This window comes from Anabrus simplex, chromosome 4 (genome assembly GCF_040414725.1).
Source record: "Anabrus simplex isolate iqAnaSimp1 chromosome 4, ASM4041472v1, whole genome shotgun sequence".
In the NCBI taxonomy this organism is placed as follows: domain Eukaryota; kingdom Metazoa; phylum Arthropoda; class Insecta; order Orthoptera; family Tettigoniidae; genus Anabrus; species Anabrus simplex.
In genome coordinates, this window is record NC_090268.1 from 263,890,562 (window position 1) to 263,908,998 (window position 18,437).

Consider the following 18,437-nt stretch of genomic DNA (forward strand, 5'->3'; position numbering starts at 1 on the left):
TACGTGATAAGAATAAGCAGCTATATGATCACGACGTTGCTCAGTATAATTATTACAATCAAAGGCGAAATGTAGCGAGAAACATTATGAAACGTCACTCCGACGAACATGTAATATTCCAATTAACATTGTCTCTGACCATTTCAAATATTTATATTCTGACCACAACTAACCAACGCCTTTACCTTTCAGTCGTTCACTGTGCAAGGAGGAGAATATTCATATGTCAGAGAAGAAGTCAAATTCGCTATTTCGAGAATGCAAAATTGATACAGCATCATGAGAACTTTAAAATCATGTCAGACTGCGAAAGTAATGTCATCTAGCGAACGCCGTACTGAAGTTTAGGAAGTGTCCTTCTGTGGTTTAGGAAAGCAGAACAAGGAAGTAATCCAGATAAAAAGGTAATTAATTGGAGACCTATCTCGATTTTTTTTTTACTCCGTGATAAGAAGGGTAATAGAAAAGGTACGTAATAGGCGTTTACGAATGTTCATTAGCTTTTATTCTCAACAGCGAGGATTTGTTTCTGTGCCAGTAACGCATTTAGCATTTCTATCATAAATGGTTGTTCAGGAAATGCTAAATTCTATCGCAGGAACTGCTGTATAGGACTGTTGGAACATGAGCATACTAGCAGATATTTATATCGTATTGATATGCCTAATAATCTAAGATACCGGGTTATTGATCCCACCCTGGGTAATAAAATAAGCATAATACATTTGAATAAGACCGAAAGCATTACGCTTTTCAAAGGAATATATCAAGGTTCCTTTTATCACCTACTCACTGTGTGAGGAAGTTGAGAGTGTTTCAGTTTTAGCATTTGCTGATGACATAGCATTAATTAGCAATGATATCAAGACTTTGGAAAATTGAACTGTTGATCTTTTATCTGAGATACGATGAGAGTAAATGCAAGATTACAAACTCACAGAATGGGATTTTAAGTGAAGCTAATTAGACACTTTCCGATGGCAACACATTACAATGCATTCGAAGAGGAGAAACGATAAAATATCTAGGAGTGACTTTCGGGGAAGAAATTATCTTGGACACATCAGCAATAATTCGCAAATTATCAGCTGTTCTGAACAGTTCTGAATTTCAGTTTTCCTCTGATCCGATCGAAAACTGAACATTGTTAAACAGTATGTTCGGCCCAGTATAATATCACATGAATAGGATATATAAACGCCTAATAATTCCACCATTACCATCAAAGTAGTCACTGTGCTGCTTTCTTTTAGATCCCTTCCAGTTCTTGTACTAAGTAGTCCTGGTGTGGGTCCAATGCATTAGTCAATAGCCTTCCATGGTTTACCGTATCCAAAGCCTTGGATAAGTCAATAGCGATACAGTCCATTTGTCCTCTTGAATCTAAAATATATGCTATATCTTGCTGGAATCCTACAATTTGAACCTCACTGGAATAACATTTCCTACACCCAAACTGCCTTTTATCAAACCAGTTAGTAATTTTGCAAACGCGTCTAATATAATGAAAAAGAATGCTTTCCCAGAGTTTAAGCAACACATGTCAAGCTGTCTGTATTGTAATTATCCACTTCCCTCTGAACACTGGGGATACTATAGCAAGTCTCCATTTATTTGTTATAGCTTCTTCTTGCAAACAGTAATCAAATACGTATTTCAGATATCCTAATTCATTGCCTTTAGTATATCCCCATAAATTTTGTGAATCCCAGCTGGTTTTCTATTATAGCTTTCAAATTTCGTATCTTTTGTAAATATGTTTATTATCATAGCATGAAATTCAGTTTTTCGGCAGTATTAGCCACCTCCTCTATCTGGACGTCATCGCTATATGCAACTATAGATACTGCCGACTGAATACTTCTGCCCCCTGTAAATATTCATATATACATTCCGTTGTTCATAAATCGTCGCTGTTCGGGCAAAAGGCCATATCTCACAATGCTCTTCCTATCCATTAATTTCCTTAAGACTGGTCACGCCTCGCAGCCACATATGGATATTCAGTGCATCAGAACAATATTTTCGTTTTGTTCATTTTCGTATGCTACGTGTAAAGGAAAATGAACCTTAAGTACATTATACTGTAGGAGTGCGTAAACAAGCCATGCGAACATACATCCCTAGAGTGCGGTACGGTAAGGTTCATTTTCCTTTACACGTAAGCATATGAAATAGAACACAAAAAAATTCTGATCCATATGTGGCTGGAAGGCGTGACCAGTCTTAAGGAACAAAATGGATAGTAAAAGCATTGGGAGATATGACCTTTTACTAGAACGGCGACGAAATTATCCCTGGAATGGCATTCATGGAACATTTCTTTTTTAACCTATAAGTACCTATACATACCCTTTCATTTTTTTCTAAATTCATATGACTGCCATTTATGTTTTCCATCATGTTATCCTTAGCTAAATGTTTTGTTAATTAAATTTTCTAGTAAGTTCCTAAGGCATTAAGTGTCGTTCTGTTCGAATCCCGAATTTGCTAGGTTTGAAACCTAATGAACTTCTATCTTCCCACGGAAAACCATATTATTTAATTTTCTTCCTCAATCAATGATATGGGGGGCTATTTCGCTCTATAAACACTAATCAGTCATCATCTGACTCGTTTCTAAACTACACACAGACATTTATTCACATATCTAAGCACAAAATCAGTCCTCCACGTCACACTGTATACATCTATCAATCAATCATCAATGATCTACATTTAGGTCAGTCGCCTAGGTGGCAGATTCCCTATCAATTGTTTACTTAGCTTTTTCTTAAATATTTTCAACGAACTTGGAAATTTATCGAACATTTCCCTTGATAATTTATTCTAACCCCTTCCTCCTCGTCCCATAAATGAATATTTGCCCCTATCTGTCCCCTTGAATTCCTACTTTATCTTTCCTACTTTTGAAAGCTCTACTCAAGCTTATTCTTCTACTTACCTCATTCCACGCCAACTCACCACTGGCAGCTCAAAACAAGCCGCATAGTCGAGCATCTCGTTTCCTTACTCCCAAGTCTTCCCAGCCCAAATTTTGCAAAATTTTCGTAACTCTATTCCCTTGTCGGAAATCACCCAGAACAAATCGTGCTGCTTTCCTTTGAATATTTTCTAGTTCTCTTATCAAGTAGTCCTGGTGATGGTCCCATACACTGGAGCCATACTCTAACTGCGGTCTTACCAGAGACTTACCCGCCCTCTCCTTTACATCCTTACTACTACCCCTAAATATTCTCACAACCATGTGAAAAGATCTGTAACCTTCCTTAACTACTTCGTTAATTACTCCAATGAAGATCATTTCTTATATTAACACCGAGGTACTTACTTTGTTCCTCATGAGATAATATCACCCGGTAAACACACTAATTAAAACTGAGAGGACTTTTCCTCTTGGTGAAACTTACAACTTGACTTTTCATCTCATTTACATTCATACCACTGTCTGCTGTCCATCTCACTACATTGTTAAAGTCCTTCTGCAGTCATTCACAAACATGCAACTCATCAGCTACTCTATACAGTATAACATCAACCGCAAATATCCTTATTTGTGATTCCAGATCTTTATTAATATCATTTACATATATAAGAAAACATAAATGTCCAATAATACTACACTGTCGGACCCCCTCTTAATGATTACAGGAACAGATAACGCTGCACTTACTCTAATTTTTTGAGTTATTTTTTCTAGAAATGTAGTCGCCCATTCAATCACTATTTTCTCAAGTCCAATTGCCCTCATTTTTGTCAGTAATCTCCCATTATCTACCCTACCAAAAGCCTTGGATAGGTCAATGGTGATACAGTCCGTTTGACCTCGTGAATCTAAAATATATGCTATATCTTGCTGGACTCCTACAAGTTGAACTTCAGTGAAATAACCTTTCCTAATCCCGAACTGCCTTCTATCTAACCAGTTAGTAATTTCGCAAACGTGTCTAATATTATCAGAAAGAATGCTTTCCCAGAGCTTACAAGCTACTCATGTCAAACTGACTGGCCTGTAATTTTCCGCTTTATGTTTGTCACCCTTGCCCTTGTACACTGGTATTGCTATTGCAACTCTTCATTCATTTGGTATAGCTCCTTCAAGCAAACAGTAATCAAATAAGTATTTCAGATATGGCACTATATCCTAACCCATAGCTTCTAATATATCCCTAGGAATCTTATCAACCCCAGCTGCCTTTCTTGCTTTCAACTTTTGTACCTTTTTATAAATGTCTTTCTTATCATAGGAAATTTCAGTATTTCGCTATTATTAGTCGCCTCCTCTATCAGTACATTATCTTTATATCCAACTACCTTCACATATTGCTGATTGAATACTTCTGCCTTCTCTAAGTCTTCTCACATACACTCCCCTTGTTCATTAATGATCCCAGGAGTGTCCTACCGGAAACTTGTTTCTGCCACAAAGTATCCATACAGGTCCTTCCATTGCTCCCTAAAATTTCATGTGGCTCCCAATTATGTTTGCTATCATATTATCCTTAGCTGATTATTTCGCTGAATTCAATTTCCTAATGAGCTCCTTCAGTCTCCTCTTACTCCCGCAACCATTCCTACATAACTTTATTTCTTTCTAATCTGCACTTCCTTCTTAATCTCTTTATTCCGTGTTATAATATACTTGATTCTTACTATCCTTACCACATTTTTATTTACCATTTTCCATTGATCATAATTTCTTTTTTAAAGTTTTCCATTCTCCTCTTATGAGCCATATGGTATTGCCTAATAGTCTTACTTTTACAACATTCCTTTCTATCACATTTATTTTTAATTCTTACAAAGGCGGCTTCATCTATTTTCAGACTACAACAGTTTGACGAAGAAGCAATATAAAAAGAAATAGCTTTTAACGAAATAAATAATAAATGAAAATTAAACTATAATCTTCTCAACTGATCAATAGCTATTGAAGACATTGAAATAACCACTGTATGTCCTATGTTCTACATCATGCAGTACATGCGCCAAGTGGTCGAGGCGACCGGAAAACCGCACCTCAGCTTGAATTCGGATTCCAGTCAGCAGAGGGCCTAGTCTTTGTTGTACAGCGTATCGGCGCCTGTCATTGAGGCTGTTCTCTGATGGAGATATGGGCCCTGGCCGTCTGAAATCCATATGAATGACATGTATATATGACGTACGGAATATTGAGAGCTTGTGTGGGTGTTCAAGTCGTATCCTGCTTCCAATAACTAAACAGAATCGGCATTCATATGCGTCGCGCGGTATATACTCAATATGCGACTGCATTTCACAGAGGCCAGACGAAAAGACGAATTACAAATAGCTATAAATTATCCGTTTGTGACGGAAGTATCCACTGTCATCAAAACACATCAAAGTATCATTCCTCTATATTGTAACAGACGGTTATCGGCACATAGAAAAAGTTAGGCATAAGATTTCTGAAAGCATCATATGAAGTATAAACTTTCATTCAAATCTGTATATGCAATTTTAAATTTATGTTATATTGCCACATGTATTGGTGTTAAAACGAATTTAATCTTCCTCTCCTCCGCTACAAGAGTACAGTTTTCTCCTCCATTTCATATTTTTCCCCTTAAAATTCACGGAAAGTAAAATAATTCGCTATCTGAGAATCAAACACCAAAAATATAATTTATTTACAATTTTTCAACCCATATAAATAACACTGAATAGATCCCTGATTACAGGTCCGTTGCCTATTTATTGGTATTTTATGTTGTTTTCACTTAAATGTTGACCGTGTATTCAGGGGTTCTTTCACATACATACATGTTCCTGGAAAAATGCAGTAGAAGGCATTTAATGGGCGACGAAACACTTCCACACAGTTAATATCAGTTCTGGTAGGAAGTGACTAATCTTTCCTAAAAAGGAATATTTCCTATAAAAGATTTTTTACGACTTCCTTGTATTCTTTCCTTCTTTCTCCAACGCTTTTTCGTACCCTGGTGGGGTCGTAGTTGCGACACATAAGAAGTTGTATATCATTAAGACAAACACTGAACACTCTTGTGTCGAGTCAGAGGATGTCGGCAGCCCTGAAAATTCTGTAGTTTCCCCATTTTCACACCATACAAATGCTGAGGTTGTACCTTAATTAGGCCACGGCCACTTCCTTCACACTCCTAGCCCCTTCCTATCCCCTCGTTGCCATAAGACCTATATGTGTCGGTGTGACGTAAATCAAATTCTAAAATTCATCACATGTGCTCTGGTCGGGAATCGAACCCACGACGCTCTGAACCGAAGGCCGCTACGCCACCCATTCACCCAATTTCCGCGTGCTCATTACATCTTTTCTATAAAATAAGTAATGTGAAAGAGGGCGTGGCTTAATCCATATCTAATTTTAAAGACAGAAAAGAAGGACGTTGATTTTGTTTCAAAATTCTCAGTCCTTTGATGTCCATTGTATAGATTATAACACAAAATACGAATCACAAATGCTATAGCACATGTGGATAATAAATATAACAACTATAAGTATAATGAAAAGTCCCGGAACAGAATTCGACACCCTCACAAGTGCATATTTAGATTGTGAATACATACAAAACTGATTTGCTACGAAGCGTAGGTGGTTAAAATTTCCGCTTTCTATTTTTCAAGTTCTCCCTTGTGAACCATGTGATCTTGATGTGGCGGAGAGGCTTGCGTGTCCCAATGAAGCAGGCAGCCGAGCCGTAGGTGCAACCATATCGGATGGGTATCTGTCGAGAGACCAGACTAACGAATGGTTCATCGAAAGGGGGGTAGCAGCCTTTCGGAAGTTGCAAGGGCGGCAGTCTAGATGATTGACTGATATGTTCTTGTAAACATACTTAACATAGATTAGCTTTGTTGATACTCCTACACGGGTGAAATCAACGGGAAACTACAGCCGTAACTAACTCCCGACGACATGCAGCTCTCTCTGTATGAATGTTGTACTGATGATGGCTTCCTCCCAGGTAAAATATTCCGGAGGTAGAAAAGTGGCTTCTTCCCAAGTAAAACATTCTGGAGGTAAAATCATCCCTCATGCGGATCTCCGGGTGGAGAGTTCACGAGAGGGGGCAATCTTCAGGAAGTTGGACACTGACATTCTGCGAGTAGGAGCGTGGAATGTTAGAAGTTTGAATCGGTGTGGTAGGTTAGAGAATCTGAAAAGGGAGATGGATAGACTAAATTAAGATATAGTTGATATAAATGAAGTACGTTGGCAGGAAGAGAAGGATTTTTTGTAAGGTGACTACAGAAATGTCAACACAAAATCAAACCGGGGAAATTAAGGAGTTGGTTTAATAATGAATAGGAAAATGGGGCAGTGGGTAAGATACTACGACCAGCATAGTGAAAGGATTATTGTTGTCAAGCTAGATACCAAGCCAATACCCACCACAATAGTGCAGGTCCATATACCGACTAGTTCAGTGGATGATGAAGAATTCGAAACAATATATGAAGAGCTAGAACATTTAATACAATATGTAAAAGGTGACGAGAAACTAATTGTAATGGAAGAGTGGAATGCAGTGGTAGGCCAAGGAAGAGAAGGTAATACAGTAGGAGAATTTGGACTGGAACACAGGAATGAAAGAGGAAGCCATCTGGTAGAATTCTGAACCGATTATAATTTAGTTCTTGATAATACTTGTTTCGAACACAACAAACGACGGCTGTATACATGGACGAGACCTGGAGACACTGAAAGGTATCAAATAGACTTCATTATAATTACGCAGAGTTTCAGAAACCACGTGTTGGATTGCAAGACCTTCCCGAGAGTTAACGTGGACTCTGATCACAACCTATTTGTCATGAAATGCCATCAGAAGTTGAATAAATTGAAGAAAGGAAGGATATCAAGGATATGGGATCTAGACAACTTGAAAGAAAAGAGTGTGAGGGATTGTTTCAACGAATATTTTACACTAGCGAATGTACCCGTGCTTCGCTACGGTACTCTACATTGTATACGGATATCGAAGTAAATTAGTGCACATTAAGTGAATAAGATTTTTAAATTGGGTTTGCCTTGGCTTTATCCGAGAATCAGTATTGTGAAAACCACAGACGTTGTTTCCAATGAAAGTGTGATTTGCGGAATTGCGATGATAACGGCAAGTCCACTTGTTTACTGCAATTCACAACGAAGAAAGTAATTTTCATTTAACGGCAGACCCCATTGCCTAGTGCGCGGCCAAAATCGATTTGGGGAGGTTTCATTACAATGGCAGACCCCAATTCCTACTTTCTGATAGATTACAGTTGAGGAACTTTTATTTTATTTGCAAGGACCTTCCTTACTGCCAGTCAAAAGTGAGTTGCGTTCTTATCTTTATAATGGCAGACGCATTTTCTAATGCCAGTCAGCTTCCTGCCAGTCACACCGAGTGGGTGAGATTCCATTATAATTAGCAGGCCACTATGCCTATCGTCAGTCACATTTTAGACGGGTCAATTTATTTAAAATGGAAGACACGCTCCCTAGAGTTCTGCTAGTTGAATCGAGAAGGGATTTATGCATTAAAATAGTGCACAAGAGATGGAGGACGACCCAATTCTTATTGCCTGTCAAAGTCGATGTGGGGAGGACTGAAAACAATAGCAGAAGTCCTCCTTCTGAGAGTCACTATCGATTTGCAATAATACCAATGGCAGACAAACCCTTTCTCGATTGCTACAAATCGACGTCAATGAAAGAATATAGTCGTCATACGGAAGTATAAGGATGTTAACCATCATTTACAGAATAACTGCTGCTAAACGGTACATCAAATCGAAAAACAGATTGTACGATAAGACGAACTTTCTGGCCATATCTTGGGGTCATCAGCTTACCCGTACCAAGTTTCACATTTTTCGAGATTTCTGGAAGTGCCTCATTAATTCACGTCTTTTTTCATTTTTAAATATTTATATATACATCGCTCTAGCCCGACTTGCTTTTATATATATAGATGACGGATAAGCATGAGCACGTTGAAAAGTGCAGACTTCCACTTCGAGATTCATATCTCCTAAACGGTTTATGATATTAAGAAACGGTTTGCGCCATCGGACGCCTCATTTATTGCTCTACATGTTTGTTTCTAAACTATAACCTCGTATCTCCCATATTAAGGGGGTAAATTGAGTTCAAATTTTGAATAGGGTGAAATTTGGGTGCATTTTTTACATTTTACATTACTTTTTGCCTACTTATGTATAAGCTAGAATCATGAAATTTGGTACACATATGTCCCTTAATCGTGCTAATGTGCGCACCTAACGTGATGATCCTATCATTCTTATAAGTGTGTCAAACAATGAAATATAAAGTAAAAATCACCAAATTTACGAACAATCCAGAAATACGGCCAAATTTAACGTATAAGGGAGAGAGATACGACAAAATGACACAGGACCAAAGTTGTAGATCACTCCGAATTGAAGTGACGTTGTGCCATCCGTTTTGTGATACGACTTACCGTTTAGCCACAAAATAGCTCAAAAGGAATGTCTGCACAGTCATTAAAATTGCCTCCATATTTCGATATCTTTGGGGGTAACAAGTGAAAAATTTGAACATCTTGGAATTTTTCCGTCGGTTAGAGACCAAAAGCTATAATTTCACCAAATTTCAATTGTCTACCTCGTCTGGCAGGTTATGCCGCCATCTTGATTTGGGGGGATGGGGGATAAAAATGAGGAAATTCCCGAAAATTTTTAAGCCCACGAAACCTATAGGTTATCGTATTGGATATACTATACGACTGTGTTCTTATGCTGAGCCCAAAATTTGAGCCCCCCCCTGGCGTGCCCCCTTCAGGGAATTTTGAGAATTTCCGATTTTTCTAGGGATCCTGGGGTCATCAGTTTCTCCCGTACCAAGTTTCAAATTTCTGAGATTTCTGGAAGTGCCTCATTAATTCACGTCTTTTTTCATTTTTAAATATTTATATATACATCGCTCTAGCCCGACTTGCTTTTATAGTATTTCGATATCTTTGGGGGTAAAAAGTGAAAAATTTGAACATCTTGGAATTTTCCCGTCGGTTAGGGACCAAAAGCTATAATTTCACCAAATTTCAATTGTCTACCTCGTCTGGCAGGTTGTGCCGCCATCTTGATTTGGGGGGATGGGGGATAAAAATGAGGAAATTCCCGAAAATTTTTAAGCCCACGAAACCTATAGGTTATCGTTTTGGATATACTATACGACTGTGTTCTTATGCTGAGCCCAAAATTTGAGCCCCCCCCTGGCGTGCCCCCTTCAGGGAATTTTGAGAATTTCCGATTTATCTAGGGATCCTGGGGTCATCAGTTTCTCCCCTACCAAGTTTCAAATTTCTGAGATTTCTGGAAGTGCCTCATTAATTCACGTCTTTTTTCATTTTTAAATATTTATATATACATCGCTCTAGCCCGACTTGCTTTTATATTATTTCGATATCTTTGGGGGTAAAAAGTGAAAACTTTGAACATCTTGGAATTTTCCCGTCGGTTAGGGACCAAAAGCTATAATTTCACCAAATTTCAATTGTCTACCTCGTCTGGCAGGTTGTGCCGCCATCTTGATTTGGGGGGATGGGGGATAAAAATGAGGAAATTCCCGAAAATTTTTAAGCCCACGAAACCTATAGGTTATCGTTTTGGATATACTATACGACTGTGTTCTTATGCTGAGCCCAAAATTTGAGCCCCCCCTGGCGTGCCCCCTTCAGGGAATTTTGAGAATTTCCGATTTTTCTAGGGATCCTGGGGTCATCAGTTTCTCCCCTACCAAGTTTCAAATTTCTGAGATTTCTGGAAGTGCCTCATTAATTCACGTCTTTTTTCATTTTTAAATATTTATATATACATCGCTCTAGCCCGACTTGCTTTTATATATATAGATGACGGATAAGCATGAGCACGTTGAAAAGTGCAGACTTCCACTTCGAGATTCATATCTCCTAAACGGTTTATGATATTAAGAAACGGTTTGCGCCATCGGACGCCTCATTTATTGCTCTACATGTTTGTTTCTAAGCTATAACCTCGTATCTCCCATATTAAGGGGGTAAATTGAGTTCAAATTGTGAATAGGGTGAAATTTGGGTGCATTTTTTACATTTTACATTACTTTTTGCCTACTTATGTATAAGCTAGAATCATGAAATTTGGTACACATATGTCCCTTAATCGTGCTAATGTGCGAACCCAACGTGATGATCCTATCATTCTTATAAGTGTGTCAAACAATGAAATATACGTGTAAAATACACCAAATTTACGAACAATCCAGAAATACGGCCAAATTTAACGTATAAGGGAGAGAGATACGACAAAATGACACAGGACCAAAGTTGTAGATCACTCCGAATTGAAGTGACGTTGTGCCATCCGTTTTGTGATACGACTTACCGTTTAGCCACAAAATAGCTCAAAAGGAATGTCTGCACAGTCATTAAAATTGCCTCCATATTTCGATATCTTTGGGGGTAACAAGTGAAAAATTTGAACATCTTGGAATTTTTCCGTCGGTTAGAGACCAAAAGCTATAATTTCACCAAATTTCAATTGTCTACCTCGTCTGGCAGGTTATGCCGCCATCTTGATTTGGGGGGATGGGGGATAAAAATGAGGAAATTCCCGAAAATTTTTAAGCCCACGAAACCTATAGGTTATCGTATTGGATATACTATACGACTGTGTTCTTATGCTGAGCCCAAAATTTGAGCCCCCCCTGGCGTGCCCCCTTCAGGGAATTTTGAGAATTTCCGATTTATCTAGGGATCCTGGGGTCATCAGTTTCTCCCCTACCAAGTTTCAAATTTCTGAGATTTCTGGAAGTGCCTCATTAATTCACGTCTTTTTTCATTTTTAAATATTTATATATACATCGCTCTAGCCCGACTTGCTTTTATATTATTTCGATATCTTTGGGGGTAAAAAGTGAAAACTTTGAACATCTTGGAATTTTCCCGTCGGTTAGGGACCAAAAGCTATAATTTCACCAAATTTCAATTGTCTACCTCGTCTGGCAGGTTGTGCCGCCATCTTGATTTGGGGGGATGGGGGATAAAAATGAGGAAATTCCCGAAAATTTTTAAGCCCACGAAACCTATAGGTTATCGTTTTGGATATACTATACGACTGTGTTCTTATGCTGAGCCCAAAATTTGAGCCCCCCCTGGCGTGCCCCCTTCAGGGAATTTTGAGAATTTCCGATTTTTCTAGGGATCCTGGGGTCATCAGTTTCTCCCCTACCAAGTTTCAAATTTCTGAGATTTCTGGAAGTGCCTCATTAATTCACGTCTTTTTTCATTTTTAATTATTTATATATACATCGCTCTAGTCCGACTTGCTTTTATATATATAGACAAGAACTAAATGAAATGGCTGTAGGAAACACAGTAGAGGAAAAATGGACAGTCGTGAAGAATGAGATCAGTAAGGATGCTAAAGGAAAGTTAGTAAGGAAATATCAACTAAGAAACAACGGATAACACAAGAGATATTAGACCTGATTGACGAACGACAAAAGTAGGAAGTGCAGAACAGCTAAGGAAGAATGGCTGAAAGAGAAGTGCAAGGGGGTTGAAGGTTGTATGGTCCTAGGAAAAGTAGATGCTGAATACAGAAAAATCAAGGAAACCTTTGGACAAATGAAAACTAGATGTAGAACATTAAGAGCTCAGAGGGAAAACCACTTTTAGGAAAAGAAGACAAGTCATAAAGATGACAGGAACATGTCTAACAATTGTATCGAGGTAATAGAAGTAGATGATAGGATTCTGGAACAAGAAGAGGCTGTTAATGCTGATCACATACGAGACCCAATTTTGAGGTTAGAATTCGACAGAGTTTTGAGAGACATAAGTAGAAACAAGGCACCGGGAATAGATGATATACCCTCAGAATTACTGACTGCCTTAGGAGAAACCAGCATGGAGAGGTTATTCCGTTTAGTGTGTAAGGTGTGTGATACAGGAGAAGTGACATCCGATTTTCGGCAGAATATTGTTATACCTGTTCCCAAGAAAGCCGGTGCTGACAAGTGTGAAAACTACCGCGCCATTATTTTAGAATCTCACGCCTACAAAATCTTAACACGTATTATTTACACAAGAATGGAAAGACAAGTTGAAACTGATTTGGGAGAAGATCAATTTGGCTTCAGAAGAAATGTGGGAACACGTGAAGCAATCCTGGCTTTACGTCTGATCTTAGAGGACCGAATTAAGAAAGACAAGCCCACGTACATGGCGTCTGTAGATCTAGAAAATGCGTTCGATAATATTATTGGACCAAGCTGTTTTAAATTCTGAATGTGATCGGGATTAGATACCGAGAAACGAGAATTATCTACAATCTGTACAAAAGTCAGTCTGCAGTGAAAAGAATCTAGAGCTTTGAAAAACGAGGAAACAATCCAGAAAAGAGTGTTTTAAGTGTTTACATACAAGAGGCATTGAAAATCAAGGAGGAATTTCGAAATGGAATCAAAGTCCAAGGAGAGGAAATCAAAACCCTGAGATTTGCCGATGATATTATTATTTTATCTCACTCTGCAAAAGGTCTGGAGAAATTGCTGAATGGTATGGACAGAGTCTTGGGGAAGGAACAAAAGATGACAATAAATAACTCCAAAACAGAAGTAATGGAGTGGGGTCGAACAAAGTCAGGTGATGCAGGAAATATTAAATTAGGAAATGAAGTCTTAAAGGAAGTCTATGACTATTGTTACTTTGGTAGTAATATAACCAATAATGGTAAAAGTAAGGAGGACATAAAGTGCAGACTAGCACAAGTAAGGAAGGCCTTTCTTGAGAAAAGAAATTTGTTGACATCGAACATTGATATAGGAATTAGAAAGAGATTTTTGAAGACTTTCGCCTGTAGCGTAGCATTGTATGAAAGTGAAACATGGACGATAAGTAGCTCATAAAGAAAGAGAATGGAATATCTTGAAATGTGGTGTTACAGAAGAATGCTGAAGGTGAGATGGATAGATAGAATCACGAAAGAAGAGATACTGATTCAAATTGGTGAGAGGAGATCGATTTAGCAAAATTTGACCAGGAGAAGAGATAGAATGATAGGGCATATCTTAAGATACCCAGGATTTGTTCAGCTGGTTTTTGAGGGAAGTGTAGGTGGTAAGAACGGTAGGGGTGGACCAAGGTACGAATATGACAAGAAAATCAGAGTAGATGTAGGATGTAGTAGTTATGTAGAAATGGAAAGGTTAACACAGGGCAGGGTGTTATGGTAAACTGTATCGGACCAGTCTAGGGACTGATGACTCAAACAACATGTTTTAAGTTTTACAAAAAGGTTAATGAAATACGGATACCCATTAAGGAGGTGGAAAGGAGTAGAATAAAAGTCAAAATCCAAATGTTGAGATACGATAAGTTCCTCACAAATATTTTGAAGGGAAATTGCTGGGAAGGAGAGCCGGAGGAAGGCCAGAAAATCATACTTCAAAGACTTGAACATGATGAAATACGACGGTTAACAGAAAATTAAAAGATTGGCAGAGGAGGGAGGACAATGGTTGCAGCGACGACAAGGTTTTGCCTTTAATTCATGATGATATTTTAAGGTTGATATATTTAAGTTGCCGTTTCAGAGACTTTAAATGGGAGAAAGGTGTGCCAATAGTTTACTATCACATTAAAGAATCCATTTACGGGTAGGATTCCAGCGATCCAATGTCTCTTGAGATATTTATAATAAAACTGTTGGGACGTAACACGTCGTTGGTCGCGTTTGCGTTTAAAACGCGGTTCGTCACGGGTGAGTGCCACGCTCACCTGAATGACATGCCACTTTGAAGCGGCTGACTAGAAACGATTGTTTCACTGTTAGTCTCCAACAAAATGCATTTGTTAGTTTACAACGGCGTTCAGTTCGTTAACATAACGACTGATGAATCTACGGATTTCTGAAAACAAATGTATGCGCGATGCTTACCCTACGACTTGTGGAGGGTTGAACACACAGCATTGTAGAGAATGTTTACTTCACTGCGAGGAATGCTACCTTATTTACGGTACTAACCAAGTGAAAAGCTCCAAAAGTAACAATATACTCCTTTCTATCATTAACAGTGTACAGAGTGGATGTCCGTGTTGATGCATTTTAGACTAACTTGAGCATTCGAGAATAGTTCAAGAGAAGGCGATTCATCGACCTGCAGGAGAAGTTCGTTATTTTCAAGAAATTGTTTGCCAACTGAGCCGTTCTAGTTATAGTGACTATGAGTGTTAAAAGGTACAGAATATGAAAAATCTTCATCGTTTGACAAATAGAATGAATGTCCATCCTGAGACATTTAGAGGCATCATTACATACCTCTGTCTACTTGCACATCTACAATGTGTATACAGTTGTGCCATGAATAGTTGAGACCTGGTGATATGTCATATTGACCCGCGAATTCAAATTCTGTCTGCACTCAAGTGTCCTGCGTTTTCGATAATGGAGAAATCCTACGCAGCTAACAAATCGTGCATTCATTATGAAGTGATGAACCATGAGAACAGCTGCCGTCCATTATGATTGCTGTCCCATTTAGAAGTGAACAGATAAACATCTGACGACTCAGCATTACCGTCTCATTGCTGGGTATGAAGCAAGGCGTTGATCATTTGCATCAGCACCACCCATTCCAAAATTGTAATCCACGGCCATATTTGGTTTTAGGACAAGTTCCCCTCTTTTGTTTCTGTCTCAACAAAATCTGGTATTTCATGCACTGTTTTCAGGAAATGGACATCCTTTTTTTCAAACCATTTTGTAGCCGAAATTCCATTTGCTGAAGCAAAAGCCATTTCCTCCCTCTTTAGTTTTGCTTTTAAAAAGTGTGTAGGCATGAATTTTCTGTTTTTATGTAAAGTGCCAACAGAATTGGTGTTATGCACAAGTAGTTCACTGAAAAGCATTGGAGAACAGTACCAATTGCCTATGTAAATGGTACGTCCAGATCCAAGCAGCTCGTTACAAATTTCAAGCACAAGCCATCGCCTGCCCCAGCAACATCCTCACCTTCTTACCCAACATATATCTTGAAATTCCAGCATTATCCAGTTTCAGAACAACAAACTTTATAGAATTTGATGCAAAAACGTGCCTGTCTGAAGGATTGAATTGAACAAAGGACAACAGCCCTAGTAATTTCATTAGACTTTCCATTCGACACCATTCGAAATTTGTCCAACAAAAGTCGTAATACTTGCCTGGTTTTCCTGAATATATCACTGGTGTTCTGTGGAGAATCTGGAGAAAAATGTAAAAATCTAGATATGTTCATGAACCGTCTATGAGGCATCACTTCAGAAAATATTGGCGTTCGTTGGCGTTTTTTGAACATGCCTTTGGTCCAGTTTTCTTGAACTTTTTAGTCTGGGACATCAAAATACATAAAAAACATGTAAGCCTTTAATTCATCATTTTTAACAGGAAACCAATTTTCTTCGTCATAAGTTTTGGTTTTATTAAGGTTATTATCGATTTCCTGAATTACCTTAGCAGCTTAAGCATTTGTTTCGTTCGTAACAAGTTCCGAGAATTCTTGAGGCAGAAACTCACCCGAAACGTCAACCTTCCTTGGATTCTCACCCAGTCTTCGTCTAACGCAAACATTCAGTTCAGGGTTGTCCGTCACTGACCAGTTTCAATTTTTTAGTTTAGGCTCATTACCAACTGATGCAAATTCTCTAATATCATTCTCTAACATCACTTAAAGACCTTTCACTAACATTCGCTGAAGATAATTCACCATCCCGTAGCTCAGTGAATGTGTCACTGCAGTCATTGTCCTCTAAAAATGTACTATTTTATCATTTTCGACATCGCATGAGTTAGCTGTGATGTTGTGTTGACGTTCTCGCGCCAATGACATGAAAAACTGTATGATGGATATTTCCGTCATTGTATAAATTTTTACTGAAGTCCCATGACGGAAATTTCGGTCATTACACGGGAATGGCTTAAAATATTCTGCAGCCATTTGTGTTTCTCCATGGAGCAGTCTAAACAATTGGATTTTCATCAAGAAAATGGTCCCCCACGAATGATAAGTATTTCTTGTAACTAAGCCCACTTTGTAGACACTTTCCCTAAGTTCTCGTGATCTCTAACCGTTTCACTAATTGAGATTTTATGGGCCCATAAGTCACAGCATTTGTGTGGGTCTGGATGGAGTAGCAGTTGCAACAGTTGCGGGATGATCTTCCGATGAATTGTTTCAGGTTTTGATTGTATAGGCGCATGTCTCCAGATATCCATCGTACTGAAAAGAAAAAAAAGGATCGATATATAGTATAAGCCCAAGCAAATTCCATCTTTTCTCCTATAGTGTAATCAGTTATTTGCAACATTTTTCCAATTCTCTACTCTCATTGAATTTCAATTGAAACGGTTATGTATATCCCAGCGGAAATTACTATGTGAAGAGTAATTTAAATCAGGAAATGAACATATTAACTTATCTTCTGAATAAAACTTGAACAGGGTCAACTGTCATAATTCTATACCTTGCTTCTTGCACCAATTAATATTATGCCACCTCACTGAAAGTGAAACATTCCATTGATAAAAAAACCAAGCATGAGAATTCTACCTTGCCCGAATTATATCTCTACAATGCAAATGCCTACAACGAAATATCGGCAATCAAAATTTGTTAGATGTCGCTCCACACACTTAGTGGCAAGAATTCTATCTCGTTGCTACAGATGGAGGCTATGTCATGTCACACACCAAAATGATGAAGATACATCCACTTCACTAATATAAGGTACCTTCGCTAAAGTGTTCAACTGTGATTTTGATATATGAGAAATTGGACTATCGAAGGCCGATGGATGATATGATATTTTTACATAGAAGTAGTCCGGCTCCATGGCTAAATGGTTAGCGTACTGGCCTTTGGTCACAGGGGTCCCGGGTTCGATTCCCGGCAGGGTCGGGAATTTTAACCATCATTGGTTAATTTCACTGGCACGGGGGCTGGGTGTATGTGTTGTCTTCATCATCATTTCATCCTCATCACGACGCGCAGGTCACCTACGGGTGTCAAATCGGAAGACCTGCACCTGGCGAGCCGAACATGTCCTCGGACACTCCCGGCACTAAAAGCCATACGCCATTTCATTTCATTACATAGAAGTGCATGTTCAACAACTGGTTTTCCGGTCTTCCTATCACTCCTCAATTATAGTGCCCCCGTATTGCATCAAGGTCAATAACAGCATTTAAGAACCCCGTAGCAAATGTGTACAACAGGACTGTTCGTTAAAACCAGGGCCTAGATTTCAGTATCCACACCACCATATGTTCAGTTTCAGAACTGCCATAAGCACGCCACATCTCAACAGAAATGTTGTACACCCCTAGCATTGAAAATTACGGTTTATAGTGTAGATAATTAGTGAGAATTTTGTATAAATTGGTAGGTGAGTTAT